Source organism: Diceros bicornis, chromosome 17 (genome assembly GCF_020826845.1).
Source record: "Diceros bicornis minor isolate mBicDic1 chromosome 17, mDicBic1.mat.cur, whole genome shotgun sequence".
Lineage (NCBI taxonomy): Eukaryota > Metazoa > Chordata > Mammalia > Perissodactyla > Rhinocerotidae > Diceros > Diceros bicornis.
Window position 1 is genome coordinate 52,815,723 of NC_080756.1, and position 22,823 is coordinate 52,838,545.

The 22,823-nt window shown below is 36.6% G+C and overlaps 1 long non-coding RNA gene across 1 annotated transcript; it reads right to left on the reverse strand.

Moving 5' to 3' along the window:
- Positions 1 to 612: 612 nt before the first annotated feature.
- On the reverse strand, positions 613 to 9,789 carry LOC131415787 (uncharacterized). The gene is made up of 3 exons (XR_009222510.1): positions 9,588 to 9,789; positions 9,202 to 9,259; positions 613 to 1,894 (listed from the first exon to the last, which is right to left on the reverse strand). It is a non-coding gene; the product is annotated as an uncharacterized LOC131415787 (long non-coding RNA).
- Between the last annotated feature and the right edge of the window lie 13,034 nt (positions 9,790 to 22,823).

A 22,823-nucleotide genomic window follows, 5' to 3' on the forward strand; every position in this document is an offset into this window, starting at 1 on the left:
AAGAACTGTACAGTGGGGAGAGGCCTCCGCAGAGGACGCAGAAATCTTTTCTAAGCAGCCATCCAGGCAGTAAGGGTGACCAGAAGCCTGAAACAGCTGACACCCTCCCCGTCAGGGCAGTCCAGAAGTCAGCCTGGTGCCAGGCACTTTCCAACCAGGGCTCTCTGTTGCAGGATATCAGAGATGGAGGACCCAGCTTGGGGGAGCCCAGGGCTTCCCAATGGAATGGTGAAGGCTTTTTTCCTAGAGACTGTGGGAACCATGAGAGAGGTGGTGGTAGAAGAATGGGATTTGTAGCTATTGCCGTGAGAACACGTGTGCACGTGGCGAAAGCCACCCTGGATGTCCAGGAGTGGGAACCTAGAGACCTCGTACCTGGCAGCAGGTTTTGGCAAGAGACTGAGCCCAACTTCCCTCACCAGAGATTGTCCCCACCTCCCTCACTAGAGATGAAATACAGACCTCTGATGCCAGGATGCCAAAATTATTATAATATTTCTGATTCTTGAGTGATATCATAATATATTATTCATATATAAATAAAATATATCAGTAGTGTAAGAGAAATGGTTTATGGTCAAATTAATACTGAATCGCATTTAATGAGCTGTTGAAAACCTAATTCGTGTAAGTATATGTCCTCACCCAGACTTCTAAAAGTGAATCTAAATGATGCAAGATAACTTTTTTTTTAAGAAGCTCAGAAGATATTTAGAAAAATCTATTCCAAACAATTTATTTATATTCTTTAAGCTACATAATAATATTTCTGATTTTTTAATCCTGATCCTTAGCAAGAGAGGAGGGGCATTTGGAGGGAGGAAGTTAAACTTGCCAGTTAGCAGAATCCCGGCTTCTCTGAATTTACTAATCTTCTTTGTTTAAGATGCTGTCTTCTGGGAGAAGATCTTAATACTGAGTCAGGATTCTTCCTCTTCCTTGTTGTCTCCCCCAGATGACGTCTTACTTCCTGGTGGAGTTTAAGGGACGCCTTGGTACGGGAAGTAAAAGGGCTCTTGGATCTACACTGGTCTCCAGTTCTTCACAGAACTCGAGTCTGGACAATAGCTTGTTTTCTCTGAATACAATGGGTTCTTCCTATTTTATTGTTTTAAGCCTCTAAACTTATAATTATTACTTATTTTCCTAGTATTACAGCTATGTGTTTAATTCATTTTTAAAAGTATTCTTTCCTTCATTTGTAGGTGTTTTGTACCAGGAGAGTTTTGCAGAGTGACTGATCTGTCTTACTGCTGGAAAATAAGTTTACATTGCAAGGTAAAAGTATACTTTATTTCTGAAACTAAACTCTCTTTATGAAGGAAACTAGTAAAAATATGAAAATGGCTTCAGATAGGAAACAGTGTGTTTATTCCACCTCTCGTGACCCTCTAATAACATTTTCCTTAAGATCCAACATTGCTGGCATATTATCTTTCTAGTTTGAAAGTTCTCTTTGAAAAGTTATATCCTCTCCTCTAGAAGAGAATTTTGGCGAAAAAGTAAATAAGATCCTAAGGCCTTTTAGGTCAAAGTTAAAAAGCATAAAGTTGGATGATTTGTAGCAGTGGCTTCAGTGCATTAGCTGATAGATTTCCTAAAAAATCTATAGACTCTTTGAGAACTGAGGAAGGCACCATTTTCTTCACTTTTTCAGCACATGAATTCAAGTGAATCCTGGGAAGATGGCTTGCCGGCCTCCTGCTTCCCCTCTATACTCATGTCAACTGGTTTAACCCTCCAGAGACAAACAATTGCTGGAACCAACAATCAAACAAGATCTAGATTGAATAGTGAGCATGCTCAATAACAGGGTTGAAAAAAACTGATGCATGACTGTCTCTCTCTGTCAAGAAGAAAGCTTGAGGACCAGCGTAACAGAGAATAGTAGGAGCTGTAGGAGATAAAAAGACATAAAGAGGGAGTAAACAATAAAACAAGTGTTAGAAGGATATTTTTGTGAGCTGACAAAAAAACAAAATTCCTTGGGCCTATAGATTTAAAAGACTCAGAAGTTCCAGTAGAATCAATGAGAAAAAAAACTTAGAACTATACATCCCTTAGCAAAAGATCTGAACTGCGGTACTAAAGAGAAAATTCTTACAAATGGTGAGTCAGAAGTAAAAAGTAATGTACAAAGGAAAGGAACCAGGCTTTTCCCTTGCAATTCTGGAAGAAGATGACAGTGCAGATCTGCACAGACTACTAGGAGAATAGTTGTGCAACTCAAGAAAGGTATGTCTAGGTAGGTTACCAGTTACCAGCCAGGAGGAAAGAAATATTTTCAAAGAAATGCAAATAGGTGTGGAGAATAGAGCTGATTTACAGCTGGACTGAACTGGAAGAGTTCTGTCTTTATTTCTGGAGATGTCTGGATGTCTGGTTTGATTCTTGGCCAAGATAAGGCAGTGGGATATAGGATGAGCTATTAAAAGTCTGAAACACCCCTGTTGAGCCCCAGGGTCAATTTGTTCAGGTGGCTATCAACTAGACTAACCTGTTAAAAATATGGCTTGACTATGTGGCCAGACGATGTAAAAACATCTCTGGGAACTTACGCTTTGAGCTATCCTGAAGCTAACATTCTCTGAACAGATCTTGGTGGTTCAATCTGGAGACAGAGCATGGTCAATATGCAAATAAAGGACCCCAGGGAACTTTCACAAGAGATAACTCTTGGACTCCCAATGCTTGCCTGCACTCTGTTTCACTTGCTGCAGTGTATATTGCCATTAAATATGGTCTTACATGAATGTATTCCATTGACTCTGGTGAGACCTTCCAAATATTTGAACTTAGGAAACCAGTGCTGTGGGAAAATATGTATCAACCTGTCTGATAAAAAAAATTCTTTAAAAGGACTCTAGCCAAATTATAAATAAACCAGAATAGAAACCTCAAGATAGAAGAAATAAAGAAACCAGGATGGGCAACAGACATATATGTCTTTAGAATTTAAGTATATAAACACACAAATATATATATATTTAAATTTAAATAGATAGTATAAGCAGTTTGTGGATATGTAATATAAGTTAAAACTAAGAATTCTTAAAATATAGGTGGTATACAGTAAGGAAAATTCGTATGTTAGTTTTTAACCATAAGCAAAGCCTACATATTGGTTGATGGAGAGAAAGGCAGGAAAAGCATTTCAAAGTTTGGATCTGAGCATGTATATCAAGGAACAGTGCAGAATGAGCAAATGTAATTGTTCAAAAATGTGCATTTTATGAGATGGGAAATGGAATGTCTGGATATAGGGAAATATTTAGGTTTTGTTTTAAATACATTATTCTGAAACTTGTGAAATCCAACACAACAATTAATAGGAGAATAAAATGGGGGGGCCCCAGGTGAAAAAAGAAGAAATAGGAGTTGTTGGTCAAATTAGCAAAATATAGAAAAGAAGGCAAAAGCAAATAAGGACAGCCAAAAGCTATAGAGTACTTTACTATGTTAACTCATTTAATTCTCACCAAAACCCCTTAAGGGAGGTACTACGTATTTTACAGATGAGAAAATTGCAGCAAAGGATATTAAATAATGTGCCCAGACTGCAAGTGGTAGGGTGGACATTTTAGCCAAGGTAGTGTGGTTCCAGGGTCTGTGCTTGTACTACTTATACTATGATGTTCCTACAATGAAGTAATTAAATGATTTATATGAAGTGGAGCAGAGATAATATCAATTACATTAGTCATTACACAATATAAACAGACTGAATTTTCTCAAGCAGACTATTAGATTGGGTTAAAAAAAAAAAAAGCACTCAACTTGATACAATTTACAAGAAACATTTAAAACAAGATGTTAAAGGAAGTCAAAAGTAAAAGAATGGGCAAAATGAAGAGGGAACAGGAAAATGTACCCAAACAAATTAGGAGTTGTGAGATCAACAGTGTACAAGATGTTATTTAATGTTAAAAAGAGTAAATTGGTTAATGAGCAGCATTACATAAACACAGCAATAAAAGGTGTAATTTATACTACATCAGAAAAGATAAATATATAAACATTAAAAGAGCATTAGAAACACAAGGGGAAGTTACTAAAAATAGTTACAGCATTGAGTAAGCACATAGAAAAAGTCAATGATATGAGCAACAAATTTAATTTAAAAGAAGTTTAAACAAGCCCATATTCACATATTCCTTAATGAGCATATATTTACAAACAATGAACATGTATGTGGTCACAAATAAAATTTTAACATATTTTATAAAGTATTGATTTTACTGTCCACATTCTCTGATCATAATAAGTATAATAGAAAAAAATCAAAAGATTTTGTTCCCTGATCCAAAAACAAACAAAAAAATCACACAAGCAAGCAATCACTTGCTATAGAGACTAAGAAATACATTTGTAGATAATCTTTGGAAAACTAATAATCAAAACTGAGTTACAAAATGTTTAAAATGCAATGAAAATGACTTAACATTTTATACCAAAATCGACAGGGAAGAAGAGCAAAAGTTTTCTTCCAAGGAATGTTTGTAATCTTAAACATGCTCATCAAGAAAACTGTTAATAAAATAGTTTATTAATATATTATTAGTTTATTAAATAATAAATTAGTTATTATTTTATTAGTTTCATTAAAATAGTTCCCATTTTAAGGAATTAAAAAATGTTAAATATGAAAGCTAAAATAAATAAGATAGAACACCAAACTAAACAAAAGAACAAAATTCTCCACAAAAAACAAATAAATGGGCAAAGGACTTGAATAGATATTTCTCCAAAAATAATATACAAATGGTAAACAAGCACATGAAAAGATGCTCAACATCACTAATCCTTACAGAAATGCAAATCAAAATCACAATGAGGTACCACCTCACACCCCTTAGGATGACTGCTATTAAAAAAATAAAATAAAATAACAAATGTGTTGGTGAGGATGTGGAGAAATTGGAACTCTTGTGCACTGTTAGCGGGAATGTAAAATAGTGCAGTTGCTATGGAAAATTATATGGTGATTTCTCAGAAAATTAAAAATAGAATTACCATGTCATGCAGCAATTCCACTTCTGAGTACATCCAAAACCATTGAAATCAAGATCTCAAAGAGATATTTGTACACCCACTTTCATAGCAGCATTATTTTCAATAGTCAAAACGTGGAAGGGTCCCAAATGTTCACCCACGGGTGAGTAGGTAAACAAAATGTGTTATACGTATAATGGAATATTATTCAGCCTTAAAAAGGAAGGAAGTTCTGATATACGCTACAATATGGATGAACCCTGACAACATTAGGCTAAGTGAGAGCCAGTCATAAAAAGACAAATACCATGATCCCATTTATATGAGGCACACAAAGTAGTCAAATTCATAGAAATAGAAAGTAAAATGGTGATTGCCAGGGACTAGGAGAAGGGAGAAAATGATGAGTTATTATTTAATGGCTACAGAGTTTCAATTTTGAAAGATAAAAAGAATTCTGGAGATGGATGGTGACAATGATCACACAATAATGTGAATTTACTTAATACTACTGAACTGTGTGCTTAAAAATGGTCAAGATGGTAAATTTTATATGTATTTTACTACAATTTAAAAAAGGAGTAAAATCCAAAAGCTGGTTTTTTAAAAATAGAAATGTAAAAACTAACATCACAAAACTTTATAAGGAAGAGAGAGAAAAATATACATAACTTTTGAATAAGAAAGGACACATAACTTATGCCTGTAGAAGCAATGAAAAATTTATAAGTAAGGAGACCTTAACATCTTAGTTGGCCTGTACTATCACTGTCTTATGCTAGTTGTCACTGTATGATTATTAATGGTGGCCATTGTTCTCCAAAGGTTTAGGTTAGACAATCCATTATATGGTTGCCCTTATGAGGAATTATTATAGTGAATACAAAGATGAAAAATTTGACACCAGATAGGAAGTAGATAGTTTTTCTAGCACAAGTTAAACGACTAAATTGACCCAAGAAGAACAGAAAGGTTGAGAAAATGAAATACAATAGAAAAAATTAGAAAGGTTATTAAAATCCTATTATTAATAAAGTCCCCAAGATATAGCTTCATACCTGAGGTCTATCGAACCTTTAGAGAACTAGAGAATTCCAAGAGTATTTAAAATATTCTAAGATCCCTGCTTGGTTTTATGGGGGCAGACTGACTCTAGCGCCAAAATCCAGAGAGATGGTTCTAAAAAAGAATAAATTATATGAGTACAGACACAAAAATTCTATGTAAAATATTAGCAAATATAATGCAGTAATATATTTTTTAAAGTTTTATTTACAGAATGCAAGAAATAGTTCAATATCCAGACATCTTTTAATATAATTTATTATATCATTTTCATTGGATTCTCTACAGATAATTTAAGCTTTCCTTCCAAAAGGCATTTCTTAGATATTGCTCCCACGTTTCTAACTGTGCTGACGACAACCATAGAGCCCACTGTGTAAGACATTACAATACATTCAAAATATTTCAACATTTGTAAGAAAAGTAAATCTATTAGTAATTCGTGAACTATGCATCACTAAAAAAAAACTGCTGAGATATTCATTGGCTGATCTTTGAAAACAGTGGTTACTTCAGAGAGTGCAGCATTTTTTAAACAATTTCTTACTGAAAGAAAATTTTTAAAAAGTTTAAATTAATTGTACAAAAATTTCAGTGTATTTATGTGCAGCTGAAGGTTGGATAATATAGATATTTCAGACCCAACACATGGAAAGAGATATTTTCATAAATGGCCTGAAGAATATACTCTATGAATTCTCATGGTATTCTAGACAACTCAATGGAGTAAGGTTAAGATTTGTGAGAAAACTTTCACGTTGCAATTCTAAGAAAGGAAAAAAGTAGGAGTTTGAAACTGAGACAGAGACACAGATACAGAGTGACAGAGGGAAGGACGAGGAGAAGGAGCAAGCAGAGCAGGAGAAGCAGAAGGAAAACAAAAGGTGGAGCAGCTGGTTCATGACCTGCCTTCCAGCCTCGAGGACGACTGAGGACTTTACCTTTGTTCAAATCCTCTTTGAAACATCAAGTTAAATAATTTATAACGGTACATCAGATCCAGGATAAATGAGAATCTGGATGAGGTTACTCTGTACTCGTTGTCAAGTTCATTGAATAAGGAGTAAGCTGTGGTGATGTGGTATAGACACTAGAGAAGGAGAGCTAGTCACATATGCCTGGGATGGGGGTCAGGGGAGGGTATGTGACAATCAAAGCATAAACACGTAAAGTACCAACATCTGGTGGCTGCTGTGAGCTGAGGTGGTCTGAGCCAACTCAACCCCACCTACCATGACCTCAAGACCACATGTGTCCCATGTGCTACATGATTTGGGGTCATCAGAATGTTATCCTGGGATAACTCTGCTGTGTTGTTCCAAAAAATGCTGTGTTTTTTCCTGTCCAGTATATTTTCATAAAGGAAGGAAATTTGGGCAGGATGAAGCCTATGGTGTCTCATGGGTTTCATTTTTAATGTGAACCTAAGGCCATAGCTGCTGGTCAAGCCAAATAAGCATTGCCAAGAAGCAAATAAAGGTCTCGGGAAGAAAGAGTATTCAGTGATATGGGGCAGATTGAGACAGAGTACTCACACAGCTCTTCATTTCTTCCATGGCTTCATACATTTTGAGAAGTCTCCTCTTCTTTAATAGTACAAGATTACCTTAATTAAAATACAATTAGGGGCCAGCCCGGTGGCATAGCAGTTAAGTTCATGCCCTCTGCTTGGGCGGCCCCAGTTTTGCGGGTTCAGATCCTGGGTGTGGACTGATGCACCACTTATCAAGCCATGCTGTGGTGGCGTCCCATATAAAGTAGAGGAAGATGGGCATGGATGTTAGCCCAGGGCCAATCTTCCTCAGCAAAAAAGAGGAGAATTGGCAACAGACGTTAGCTCAGGGCTAATATTCCTCAGACACACATAAAAAATACATTTAAATTATATTTATTATTCAATCTTATTTAATTTAGAAGTTAAAAAGTTGTATTATTCCATTGTCTATTTTTTAATCACTGTAAAATTTTCATGTTGTGTAGTCTCCAGGTTAGTAGAACTTTGGCACATTTCAAGTATTAGAAACCACTATCTTTTACTTCTAGTGTTACCAAGTTGAGAGCAATCCTCCATTCAAGGAGGCCTCTGACATAAAGACAGATGTCCATTTTGAGAGATAAATCTCATTCACAAGTTGCCATTGGCCTTACCACTTTTCTAGCATGGTGGAGAGTTTTCCTTAGTGTCTTTGTTCTCTATTCACACCCTCCATGCTGGTCACTCTCAGAAACCAGGGATTTCTTTTCTGCCTCCTGAATCTCCAGTTTTAAATTTGGCCCTTCAAAGAAAACAAGCCCTGTGGGGAAAATGGCAAGCGTCAGTTTTTCCTGACTCAGTGATATTTGAGACTAGAACCCACACATTTAGAAATATATACATGAAAGAGTGAATATATACATGGACAATTCAATTGATAGAGGCTGGGAGCCTGAAGTAGGTCCTAGCAAATACAAGAAACCAAGAATAAAATATCTTGTCTCTCACATCCTGTCTCTACTCCTTAACCCCACCCCAACTATCTTGCAAATCCTCTTGTAGAGACAGACCAACCTAGTCAAGTAGCTTGAGGCACGTCATTCCTTCCTGCCATTTCTTTTTCTCTTTGCTGTCACCTCCAATGCATTTGAACATCTTCTTCTAATTCACAGTTTTGTAAAAACTTTATCAGAAATTCATAGCCAACAACAAGGTTACCTGATAATGTAGAAAAATTTGCTGAAAACTGGAGCCTTCTAGGAAGGTATAATTCACTAAAGAGTTTTCCTCTTATTCAACATGCAGTAATAACCTCACTTTATGGATTAGGGTTATGACACCAGTGGAGTGGGATGGAGAACAAAGGAGTAAAAGAAAAACAGATAACAAATAGAGGGAGAGAGATTGCCAGGCACAATCTGAAAGAGGTGAGAATTGGCATAAGGTATTCAGGTCTTAGAGTGAAACAGAAGTAGTAAGGATTTAAATTCACACAAGACTAAAAACTCTTAAAATTAGAAGATACAGGCTTGTCTTCAGCCTTGATATTTTCCTTAACCCGGGTACAAAACTGTTGAAACAGTCAACAGATAAATATTAAGGATCCTAAAGGCAACAGATAAAGGATAAATTAAATTCCAACAAGTGGGACAATGTTGTGAAAAGCATACCTTTATGGGAGATATCCTCTCTTTGGAGTATTTTCAAAGGAATGTCCAATGGACGAGTCTGGAAGATAAAATTCAGAAGATTTTTATTTTAGTGAGATTTTTGAGCATAAGGGAGCCATTCAGATTTAATGGACAAGGTAGATGACTAAATCTGGCATTTGCATGTGTCTGTTTTTGCTAAATATTGTTGCTCAGAAGATGAAATGAAACGAAGACTATAGTTATCCCCACTGATTTAAATTTTATCCATAGATTTTAGTTGGAACATTCACAGGCAATTAGGTCATGAAGTCAAGTTCGAGAGACTTCCAAAGTCATGGCTTTGCCCCAATGCTACTGTGATTCTGTGCCCAATATTGTTACTGGAATATACTCAGGTTCTTTACCCGCCACACAAAAAGGGCCAAACAAAAACTGGAACGCCAGGCTTATGACAAGGAAAGAGTTTTTATTTCGGGTGATGTCAGCCGGGAGACGAGAGCTCTCAAATTTGTCCCGTCTCCCCGAATGATGGGAGGCAAGGGGTTTTAAAGGTTGCGAGGGGGAGCATGTGCTGGGGTTTTAGGTAAGGGAGGTGGGGCATGTGGACATGCTAGCTGGCACCTTCCCATCAGTCTGCATTTGACCTTGAAGACTGAATTTCTTTCCCTTGACTGTCTGGACTTTTCTGGGAAAGTTTTCATCTTCAGCCTGCGTTTGGCCTTGTGAGGCTGAATCTTGATGTCTGGACCTTGACTTCCTGGGAGAGACAGCTCACTCATATACTAAGGAGGGGCAGAGAGACCTGGTTAGTTTTAAACAACAGTTGATTATGCTGAATATGCACAGCTGCAGTTAGCAAAGCTTATCTCCAAGTTTTTGCTCTCTTCTTCTAGCCCAGGGAAGACTTTTTAACCTCTTTGTGCTCGGTTTCAATATTGGGCTCATGACAAATCCAATGTGGTGAACTCATGCTCCATCCTTATACTATCATGATTCTCACAAATACATTTACCGTTATACGTAATTTTCTAGAGCTCACATAGCTATAAGTAGTGAAGTAGTTCAAGCCACTAATACTTCCTGCATGCAACATTTCCTCCATCTAGAGCATGCCCTGAACTAGTGGTTAGCATGTCACTAACTGCTAGTCACCAGTGTCTTTCATGTGTCCAATGTGAATTTTCCCTTAGTGTCTTGATAATGCCTGTTTGCTCTAAAAGGATTATGCAACCTTGATAATATTTTTCTGCCAATCTGATTTACCTCTACCTCCTGGGAATAAATAACTTACCTTGGATGGCAAGCACTCCATTTCTGAAATCACAGAAGACTTCCACCAGGAGTATTAACTTTTTAAGGGAAAGCAAATGAAATTAATGAAGATCAAATGATTAAATCAGATTTGTTTGGCTCACACATACCCCTGCTAATCTGATGAAAGCTCCAGACTCTTTAACCATGAAGATTCGTATTTTCTCTTTCATGTGAGTACATAAATTTTCTAGGGGTTCATATTACCCCTGAAGCCCATTTATGTAACAGTCATATTTAAAATCCCTGGATAACTGAATTTTCCCTGGTGAGTCTAGTGTCTAAACGCAGTCATATTTATCCTGCACCTAAAATTTAGGAAGATTTGCAGTGTTGCCATAGAAGATTAAGTATAACTAGATTGAGAGGCTACCCAAAAAAGAATTCTTCTGTCAAACTATATGTTTTTCACTTTTAGAATTTGGATTTGAGAAAGACAATATAAATTTGGCATTGTGGTGGTGATTGCAAAATATTTGATAAATTCTTAAGGATTTCTTTTTCTGCCAAGTGACACAGTTTTTTTCTTAGCTCAATAAAAGTTTTTAGTTTGTTTGTTTTGAACAAGATCAGCTAAAGGTCCTTCAGAGAAACCAACTGAAGATGGTGTCCCCCACACCCATGCTACTCTAGATAAATGCTGACATGAGAGAGCAATATGCTACTTGTGCCTGAGGATTGCTTGGACATGAAATTTCCAGAGTTGAAAGACATTCCAATTCCAGTAACATTAAATATTATTTTGATGTTGTGTTTAGAAGGCAAAATAATAAGGCAAAGAAATTTATGAATTCCTTTGATTTTTTTTTTTAATTCTCTTATTGTCCTTAAATATTTGCCCCACTGGGATGAAAAAAAAAAAACTTCAATTTTTCCCTAAGAAAGGAGTGATTTTTAATTAGTGAAAAATACATCCTAAGTGTCTCCTCAATTCTTTACAAATCTGGTCTTTCAGACACTTGTATAGTTCATTAACTTTTTCCTAAATGATATACATGCAGGAAGTAAACTATAACATGAACAAGTTTCATTAAAAAAAAAACAAAACTGAAAACAGCACCCATATCTTAATTTATTCTTAATTTACTTGGGAAGTAAATGGTTCAATTCTTTATTACCACAACAGGATTCCTTTTAGAAAATTGTTTATGGAACAGAAATTCCAGAGACTCTGATTTTCTTTTGCAATCAATGTCTTTAAGTGACTCAAGAAGTTGCTTATTTAAACAAATCATTTGTATATTGCTACAGTATTACTGAGAGGTAAAATCAGTTTTTGCAAGGGCCTTTTTTCCCCATGCCACTCAGTCTTCTTAGAATAGAGGAACTGTAAAGTCTTCTTTACTTGACTTTCAACTTCCAACCCAAGATCAAAAAAAAATTAGAACAACATTTGACGAAGAATGAAAACTCACAAAATATTTAATGAATTTCTTTTCTGAGATTTTTTTCTAATATGCATATCCTGGATGCCTCCCCAGCATCCACTCACTCCACTCTTTCACTGAATGAGTAGCAGATAATTGGAGTGGGGGAGGGGTGGCTGACACTGTGAAAGGGATCCAGCCCCCTGAAGGAGGTCAGAAGCACTTAGGACAGTGAACCAAATCAAGTCCCTCTTGCCTTGGTGGTGACTAGATCTGGCACCGGCCAGAAATATAGAGTTAATGCAACCAGCACAGTTTTAATGAGTCTATAATTTTGAGTAAATGCTAACATTTCTCTTAAAATAGTCCGTGTCTTTCCCGTTGCTTCAGAATCAAAATATATGTGCTGATAAGTTAAAAATTATTGGTCAAGATGAAAGAACATGGTAAGCGTAGTCCCTGATACAATTTTGTTTCAGGAAATCACTCACTTAAATTGTGATTCTTAAAATGTCTATACTCTGTGATGACTTTTATCAATGTACAGTCAAAAACCAGCAATTTGAAATGTGTGTCACTTTATTTTTAGACTTTCATATTAATATATATCCTTTCTATTTCTATTTTCATCTGAGGCAAATCCCTCCACCTGTTAGGAGACCTGAACTAACAACTTTTTCCCAGTTTGCGCGCTCTCTGTAGTTCTTTCCTCTTTTACACCCAAAAGATGACCTTTGAGTTTAAAAGTGAAGTGTGACATCTTCATTCTTAAGAATACTTTTTCCGTTTGTTAGAATGCTTTGGGAAACACAGGTTATATTTATTTTGGATCATCTTTCGCTGAAAATGAAAATCAGGGATTGATGACAGGATGGCGACATAGGCGGACTCTGAACTCATCTCCTCCCATGGACACAACAGACTTCCAACTACTCTTGGAACAATTACCCCTGAGAGAGAACTGAAAACTGGATAAGACGAACCCCTGCAACACGCAACAGTCCTGACTGAGGTGGAAGACACAGAAATTCCTTTCTGGAGAGAAAAAAATCCACCCTCACAAGCTGTGGCACTTCACGGCCAGCTGGGAGAAACCCAAAGGTATGCAGCCTTCCCTGGAGGAGTGGGGGACCTGAGTGGGGGAGTGTTGCCACTGTAAGGATTTTCTGGACCCAGCACAACTGAGATGAGTGTTATAATATCTGGCCTTTCTGGCTACAAACAACAATGGAGAATACCCCTAGAAATGCTATCAGACATAAGAAAAAAAAAAATGCCAGGCCCGCACACAAATTCACCCATTTTGGAAAGCAACCCTAAAACCACAGAAAGAAAGGTGCACAGTCCTTTGGTGAAAAGAGACTCACCTCATAGGCCCTGGGTGCATCTCGGTGAGAGGTGAGACCTCTCTGGGGACTGAGACATTGGTGGCAGCCATTGTTGTGACCTGGTACAGGCGTGCTGACACAGTTGCAGTCAGATGCCGTTGGAGTTCTTCCCCTGGTCTCTCAGCCTAGGGTCCACCTCCACCAACAGGAGCACTGACTTAATCCAGCTCAGCCAGGGCAGGCAGCCTGCCCTAGGGACTGGCCCCACCAAACAAGCAGCCCTCAGGCCACTTGTGGGCCTACATAGGCTAGGTGCCTGGGATTTCTGCAGCTGTGTGAGTGGGTCCAACTCTGTGGGTCAAGGCATGCGCAAGGAGCAGGTGGAGTGTGTGGGGCCTCTGCCATGGGGCAACGAGGTCTGCTTCAGGAGGTCAGGGTGCACATAGGGGATAGGACTGTGTTGACAGTGTGTGTGGCTCTGTGGGCAGAAGGGCTTGTCAGCTGAAGAAGACTAGCTCTTCTCAAACAGCCACATAGGGGATCAACCCCACCTTCCAAAAGTCTGAAACAATTGGGGCTCCCATACCTGGGGCCAGCCGCAACCAGCTGCGATTCTGAGAGAGCTGACAAGAGCCTTATAGGCTGGAGGTCTACAGCAATTGTAAGCCTCTGAACCTAACAACCAGCCATGCTGGGGGCCTACTCACTTAAAAGAAAAACTGCAACAGGAATGTGCCTTTAGACCTTGAAGCCAACTGTGCTGGGGCTCCCCACACCTGATAAAGAGACTGAAGAGTACATAGCAGCCACATGAAGCTGAGCATTACAACCAACCAGCCAGGGGTAGAGCTCAGCCTCCCTGGGCACCTACATCAGGAGCAACCCTAACACAATAAAGGGACAGATGTAACCCAAATGAGGTCACTCTTGGAATATTTGGAACTGGTGATGAGAGGGAAGCACACTGCAGGGCCTCATAAGGCATCACTTATATAAGGTCACCTCTCCAAGATCAGGAGACATAGCTGACCTACCTAGTACATAGATAGAAGCACAGAGAAAGAGGCAAAGGAATATGTTCCAAGTAATAGAACAGGATAAAACGCCAGAAAAAGAACTACATGAAACAAAAATGAGCAATCTACCTGACAAAGAGTTCAAACAAAGAGACATAAGGATGCTCACTGGTCTTGGGAGAAGAATGGATGAACTCAGTGAGAACTTCAACAAAGAATTGGAAAATATAAAAAAGAAACAATAAGAAATGAAGAATACAATACTGGAAATGAAAAATTCACTAGAGGGACTCAAAAGCAGAGTAGATTAGGGGCTGGCCCAGTGGTGCAAGTAGTTAAGTGTGCGCGCTCCACTGCGGTGGCCCAGCGGTGGCTAGTTCAGATCCCGGGCATGCACCAACGCACTGCTTGGCAAGCCATGCTGTGGCGGCATCTCATATAAAGCGGAGGAAGATGGGCACAGATGTTAGCCCAGGGCCAGTCTTCCTTAGCAAAAAAAGAGGAGGATTGGCACATGTTAGCACAGGGCTGATCTTCCTAACACACATACACACAAAAGCAGAGTAGATTATACAGAAGAACGGATCAGCAAGCTGGACAAAAGACTAGAGGAAACCACCCAAGCTGAACAAATAAAAGAAAAAAGAATTAAAAAGAAGAGGACAGTCTAAGGGACCTCTGGGACAACATCAAGTGCAGTAACATCCATGTTATATGTGTCCCAGAAGGAGAAGAGAGAGACAAAGGGGCAGAGAATCTATTTGAAGAAATAATAGATGAAAACTTTCCTAACATAAGGAAGGAAACAGATATCTAGGTACATGAATCACAGAGAGCACCAAAAAAGATAAACCCAAAGAGGCCCACACCAAGACACATCATAATTAAAATGTCCAGAATTAAAGAGAGAATCCTAAAAGCCACAAGAGAAAGGCAACAAATCATATACAAAAGAAACCCCATAAGGCTATCAGTGACTTCTCAGCAGAAACCTCACAGGCTAGAAGGGAGTGGCATGATATATGCAAAGTGCTGAAAGGAAAAAACCTACTGCCAAGAATACTCTACCTGGCAAGGTTATCATTCAGAATGGAAGGAGAGATAAAGAGTTTGCCAGACAAGGAAAAATTAAAGGTGTTTATCACCAAGAAACCAGTCTTACAAGAAATGCTATAGGAACTTATTTAAGGGGAAAATAGAAGACCACAAATAGGAAAAATTATCTATTTCCATGAGAAGAAAGTAATGGATACAAACACACAAAAAAAGAGGTTAGATATGATATCAAAAACATAAAACATGGGAGGAGGGTAGTAAAAGAGTAGAGCTTTTAGAAAGAGGTCAAACTAAAGAGACCATCAACTTAATATAAATTGCTATATTTGTAGGTAATGATGTATGAACCTCATAGTAATCACAAACCAGAAACCTATAATAAATACACAAAAAAAAACTAAGAGAAAAGAGCTCAAACATCATACTAAAGAAAGCCATCAAACCACAAGGGAAAAGAGCAAGAGAAGAAGAAAGGAACACAGAAGAACTACCAATACATCCAGGAAAAAAGTGGCAGTAAGTGCATACTTATCAATAGCTACTTTAAATGTCAATGGACTAAATACTTCAATGAAAAGGCATGGGGTGGCTGAATGGATTAAAAATCAAGACCCATATATATGCTGCATACAAGAGACACACTTCAGACCTAAAGACACTCACACAAACTGAAAGTGAAGGGATGGAAAAAGATACTCTATGCAAATGGCAATGAAAGGAAAGCTGGGGTAGCAATACTTATTTCAGACAAAATAGACTTTAAAACAAAAACTGTAACAAGAGACAAAGAAGGGCACTACATAATGATCAAGGGAAGAATCCAACAAGAAGATATAACACTTGTAAATATCTATGCACCCAACATAGGATCACCTAAATATATAAAGCAATAATTAACAGATATAAAAGGAGAAATAGACAGTAACACAATAATAGTAGGGGACTTTAACACTCCACTCACACCATTGGATAGATCATCCAAAGAGATTATCAATTAGGAAAAATTGGCCTTAAATGACACACCAGACCAGATGAACTTGGTAGATATATACAGAACATTCCATTCAAAAAACGAAGAATACACATTCTTTTCAAATGCACATGGAACATTCTCCAGGATAGAGCACATATTAGGCCACAAAACAAGTCTCAATAAAATTAAGGAGAAATAATACCAAGCATCTTTTCTGACCATGAGGTATGAAACTAGAAATCAACTATAGGAAGAAAATCAGAAAGGCCAGAAATATGTGGAGATTAAACAAAATGCTACTGAACAACAATTGGGTCAATGAAGAAATCAAACGAGAAATCAAAAAATACCTGGAGACAAATGAAAATTAAAATACATCATGCCCGAATTTATGAGCTACAGCAAAAGTGATTCTAAGAGGGAAGTTTATAGCAATACAGGCCTACCTCAACAAACAAGAAAAATCTCAAATAAACAATCTAACAGTGCACCTAAAGAAACTAGAAAATGAAGAACAAACAAAGGCCAAAATCAGCAGAAGGAGGGAAATAATAAGAATCAGAGCACAAATAAATGAAATAGAGACTAAAAACAATAGAAAAATATCAATGAAACCAAGAGTTTATTCTCTGAAAAGATACACAAAATTGACAAACCTTTAGCTAGGCTCACCAAGAAAAAAAGAGAGAAGGCTCAAAAAAATAAAATCAGAAATGAAAGAGGAGAAATTACAATGGACATCTGAGAAATACAAAAGATTACAAGAGAATACTTTGAAACTTTGAAAAACTATATGTCAACAAATTGGATAATCTAGAAGAAATGGATGAATTCTTAGAATCATACAACCTTCCAAAACTGAATCAAGAAGAAATAGAGAATTTGAACAGACCAATCACCAGTAAGGAGATTGAAACAGTAATTAAAAACCTCCCCAAAAATAAGAGTCCAGAACCATACAGCTTTCCCTGGTGAATTCTACCAAACATTCAAAGATTTAATACCTATCATTTTCAAACTCCTCCAAAAGATTGAAGAGGAGGGGAAGCTTCCTAACTCATTCTATGAATCCAACATTACCCTGATATCAAAACCAGGCAAGAACAACATAAAAAAAGAAAATTACAGGCCAATGTCACTGATGAACATCAATGCAAAAATCCTCAACAAAATACTAGCAAATAGAAGACAACAATACATTAAAAAGATCATACATAATATTCAAGTGGGATTTATTCCAAGGGTGCAGGGATGGTTCAACTTCTGCAAATCAATCAAACTTATACACCACATTAACAAAATGAAGAATAAAAATTACATGATAATCTCAATAGATGCAGAGAAAGCATTTGACAAGATTCAGCTTCCATTTATGATAAAAACTCTGAATAAAATGGGTTTAGAAGGAAAATACCTCAACAGAATAAAGGCCATATATGACTAACTCACAGCTAATATCATTCTCAATGGTGAAAAACTGAAAGCTATCCCTGTAAGAACAGGAACCAGATAAGGACACCCACTTTCACCACTCCTATTTTAGTATTGGAAGTCCTCGCCAGAGCAAGCAGGCAAGAAAAAGAAATAAAAGCAATCCAAATTGGTAAGGCATAAGTGAAACTGTCACTATTTGTAGATGACATGATTTTATATGTAGAAAACCCTAAAGAATCCACCAAAAGACTTTTAGAAATAATAAATTAATACAGTAAATTTGCAGGATACAAAATCAACATACAAAAAACAGTTGTGTTTCTATACACTAACAATGAAGTAGCAGAAAGAGAAATTAAAAATACAATCCCATTTACAATTGCAACAAAATGAATAAAACACATAGCAATAAACAACCAAAGAAGTGAAAGATCTGTACACTGAAAACTATAAAACATTGTTGAAAGAAATTGAAGAAGACACAAAGAAATGGAAAGACATTCCATGCTCATGTATTGGAAGAATTAACATAGTTAAAGTGTCCATACTTCCTAAAGCAATCTGCAGATTCAATACAATCCTTAGCAAAGTTCCAACAACATTTTTCACAGAAATAGAACAAAGAATCCTAAAATTTATATGGAACAAAAGACCCCAAGTAACCAAAGGAATCCTGAGAACAAAGACAACACTGAAAGTATCACATTCCCTGATTTCAAAACATACCACAAAGGTATAATAACCAAAACATCATGGTACTGGCACAAAAACAGACACATAGATCAATGGAACGGAATTGAGAGCCCAGAAATAAACTCACACATCTACGGAGAGCTAATTTTCAACAAGGGAGCCAAGGAAATACAATGGAGAAAGGAAAGTCTCTTCAATAAATTGTGTTGGGAAAAGTGGACAGCTACTTGCAAAAAAATGAAAGTAGACCATTATCTTATACCATACACAAAAATTAATTCAAAATGGATTAAAGACTTGAAGGTAAGGCCTGAAACCATGAAACTTCTAGAAGAAAACTTAGGTAGTATGCTCTTCGACATCAGTCTTAGCAATATATTGTCAAGTACCACATCTGACTGGGCAAAGGAAACAATAGAAAAAACAAACAAATAGGACTACATCCTAAAAAGCTTCTGCACAGCAAAGGAAACCATCAACAAAGTGAAAAGACAACCTAACAATTGAGAGAAGATATTTGCAAACCATAGATGTGATAAGGAGTTAATATCCAGAATATATCAAGAACTCATACATCTCAACAACAAAAAAACTAACAACCCAATATAAAAAATGGGCGAAAGACCTGAACAGACATTTCTCCAAAGAAGATATACAGATGGCCAGCAGACACATGAAAAGATGTTCAACATCATTAATGATCAGGGAAATGCAAATCAAACTAACAAGGAGATATCAGCTCACTCCCGTCAGAATGGCTATAATTAACAAGACAGGAAACAACAAGTGTTGGAGAGGATGTGGAGAAAACGGAACTCTCGTACACTGCTGGTGGGAGTGCAAACTGGTGCAGCCACTATGGAAAACAGTGTGGAGATTCCTCAAAACATTAAGAATAGAACTACTATACGATCCACCTATTGCACTGCTGGGTATTTACCCAAAGAACATGAAAACATGAATGCATAAAGATACATGCACCCCTGTGTTCATTGCAGTGTTATTCACAATAGCAAAGACTTGGAAGCAACCTAGGTGCTCATCAAGGGATGAAAGGATAAAGAAGATGTGGTATATACACACAACAGAATACTACTCAGCCATAAAAAACGATGAAATCCAGCCATTTGTGACAACATGGAAGGACATTGAGGGTATTATGCTAAGCGAAATAAGCCTGAGGGACAAAGTCCAATACCACATGATCTCACTCACAAATAGAAGATAAAAACAACAACAAACAATCATATAGAGACAGAGATTGGATTGGTGGTTACCAGAGGGGCAAGGTGGAGGGAGGAGGGCAAAAGGGATGATTAGGCACATGTGTGTGATAATGGATTGTAATTAGTATTTGGGTGGTGAACATGATGTAATCTGTACAGAAATTGAAACATAATGACGTACACCTGAAATTTATGTAATGTTATAAACCAATTACCACAATTAAAAAAAAGAAAAAAAATCATTTCTTTTTCTAATTCCTTTAAATTCATTAGCATTTTGCTCTTAGTTCATACTTATCTATGTCAGTAATTCTATTTTGAACTAACTTTAATCTATTTTTTATTTTAAATTAATTTGATTTTTTTAAGGATGTTATTTTAGCCTAGCATATTTCAATATATTTATTCTATTACTTACTTTCCATTATATTCTTTTTTTTAAAATAAACATATACTTGAATAATTCTTGTCCTTAATTTCTATTTTTACTAAATGTTATGCAGTAGCAAAACTTTATCTTTTTTTCGTTCTAAGTTTTATCTCTTGAATACTGTTTTTTTTAATATAATACTGACTTAAAACCATAAAACAAGACTACAGACAAATCTCACTCATTAACATAGATTTATTAATCTCTTAAAAACCATTCTTTTTTTTGCAGGGGAAGATTCACCCTAACATCTGTTGCCAATCTTCATCCTCCATTTTCTTCCTGTTTCCCCACCAAAGCCCCAGTTCATAGTTGTGTATAGTGGTAAATCCTGGTTCTTCTACGTGAGCTATCACCACAGCATGGCTACTGACATACAAGCAGTGTGGTTCCATGCCCGGGAACTGAACCCGGGCTGCCAAAGCAGAGTGTGCCAAACTTTAATCAATAGGCCATCAGGGCTGGCTCAAAAAAAAAAAGCTTTTTAGGAAAGTAATATATTAGGAGGAAGTATGCTTTATTGCAGGAATTAAAGAATGGTTCAGCATATGAAAATCAATTAACATTATCTGTTCATGTTGTAAGTTAAAACTGCATGCTGAAAAGAAAAATATCAGATCATAATCCTGATAGATGTTAAAGGAAAAAATGTGACACTATACAACAAGCTTCTGTTTTAAAAAAACACTTATTAGACACAGTGAAGTGCTTTTTAAAAAATAAATCAATTTACAAATTACACACCTTTTAATGCTGATATTTTCTCTTCTTTGATGTTTCTAAGTATTGCCTCTATCTCATTTGTTATAATTTTTCCTTTATGAACATTCACTTCAGGCTTCCCTTCTGCCTGTGCTACTTTCTATAATTTCTCTCCCATCATTTTCATCCCTTCATCTTTGCCCTCATCGTTATCTGAGAAACTGCTCAAATTTTAGCTTAAAACAACCCTTTATTCTCCAGTGTTGATTCATTTTTTTTACTAACTTAAGTGAACTTTTTAATTTTGTTATTGTCATTTTTAATGTTACATGTCTTTTCACTTCTTTACCTTCTTTTTATTGAATTTTTCTTTCACCTCAATCTGTTTGTTCACAAAGTTTTCTGTCCCAGTTCCATGGAGGTCATATCTTCTGCATTCTGCTGTTGATGAGGAACAGTTTTAAGTTTAAATTTCTATCTAATTTATTTGGTAAATCATTTTTAAAAATTAAGCTCTTCCTCTGAGTCTTAAAGTTTATGATAATTTTTTATTAATAGTTTTATTTCTTGATAGACATTGATAGATGAGTTTTTTAATACTTTTTTTTAATATTTTTATTCATCCTCAAATGAACAGTAATCTTGCTAGACTCACTTGCTAAGAGGCATGTAGATTTCCCTTCATTTTGTTCAGTCTACATACGTATATGTAGGTTGAAAGCCCTTCCAACACCCATACCTGTAGGTCAATTTGCTGTCATTAGCACTTACCTCAATTCCCACTGCTCTCCTCAAAATCTTTCATCTAGGGCATTGTTTCTCAAACTGAGGATTCTAACCCATTAACAGGTCTTGTAATCAGTTTGGAAATCACAACTAGTAATGTCAGTGTGCATTGCACACAACTGTTTAAGTATTGCTTGGTTATGACTTTTTTCAGTTGTAGGTACGTGTACATATATATGTACGTAAAATGCATTTCTCACTTCGGTCACAGTCAAAGTTGAAGAGCACTGGTCCTGGCTGAATCTGCATTGCTAAAGTTGGTTTATACCCAGTCTCACTTCCTGCTTTTCTAATCCTGTGAAGTATTGGAGCATAACAAAACTCAAATCCACCTTTAGATGTAGGTATTTGGTTACACATCGGGATGCAATAAAACTTCCTTTGATACCCTGACACATTTCTCCCTTCCCCTCTCCCCAACCCCTCCTGACCCTGGTCTTTACAAAGACTGCTTTTAAATGCAATGATAAAGCAGAAGGATGGTTAGAAGAGTTGCTGTCTTCCTCCGAAGCACAGCATACACAGTTCAGGGAAAACTGTTCAATTTCATGGTTTAACCGGACCCTAAATCTCTGGGAGAGAGATGTAATAAATGGAGCAAGAAATGAAGCAAGAATGAAGTGTCTTTCAGCCTCCTTTCATGTAGATGGAACTGCTGTGTCTGTTTGGAAACGTATCACCACCAGCCTTGTATTCAGTGGAAGGAGATATTGATTTGCTAATAGTCTTTTATTTAGCAACCTTGTCTGTTTCATTCTAGATATTTTATGGAGAAACTACATTTTCTAACCTGATGGCATTTAAAAGCACCTATTTTATTTAAAATCGTCATTTGTCTGTCTTTTGTATCATTATATTCATTTTACCTATCTCCCTTTTTCCATTTGTTTTTGTAAACTTTTGGTTTATTTCTTTCTCCTTTTCACTGCTTTATCTCATTTTTCACATTTGAGATTTTTCTTTAGCTTAAATTTATTCAGTTCCTTCTCTTTTCATTTTTCATTTTTTAACTTATTTTAAGTTTATTACAATATTTTAACCATGTATTTTTGTTTATTTTACCTTTCATTGAATTATCTATATTTTGCAGTAGAAAGCATTATTTTAAAGGTACAATTGTTTTGGTTCCTGGACGTTTCTTTAAGCCTCAAAAAAGTTCTAATTTCCTTAATAGCCACTCTGCTATCTCACATGTAGCCTCCCCTTTCCCAATCTTAATTCTAAAAATTTTAAATGAGTAATTCTAAAGATTTATAAACCAAGATCTCCACCACTGCCCCACAATACTCTCGCATTAGTGGCCACTGTAGTGTTATTT